This window comes from Antrostomus carolinensis, unplaced genomic scaffold (genome assembly GCF_000700745.2).
Source record: "Antrostomus carolinensis isolate BGI_N321 unplaced genomic scaffold, ASM70074v2 scaffold12579, whole genome shotgun sequence".
NCBI lineage: Eukaryota > Metazoa > Chordata > Aves > Caprimulgiformes > Caprimulgidae > Antrostomus > Antrostomus carolinensis.
The window spans coordinates 1,802-2,240 of NW_010340706.1; positions in this window are offsets into that span (position 1 = coordinate 1,802).

Here is a 439-nt window from a genome sequence, read left to right on the forward strand (position 1 = left end):
CTGAATAGAAGCAGAGCTCCAGCATTTACGATGGGCAGAGGGAAGGAACAGAGAAAGAAGGAGCAGCCTTGCTCTTTCCTGCCTTTTGCAAAGAGTAGGCAAATGCCAACAATTGCCAACAGAAGTGCCTTCCGCGGTGCACACACCCTGCACACAGGCAGGGACTCAAGGAGATGAGAGGCAAGGCCACCTCCTCTGAGGAGTCCTCAGCACAGGGCAGTTAATGCTCATGCTGTCATGACTCTTCTATCAACTGTGCAGCTGAAAAGTAATAAAGGTAGGGTCTTCTGATTGAACTGCCAGCACCCGTGATCTCTGTGTGCCGTTATCAAGTGTTGATACGCTTATGGTGTGTGCTTGTGGCAACCATACAAGTAATGACACGCTTCTGCATATCCTTATAGGAATTATTCAGCAGTGGTGTTCTGCGCGGCTGAAC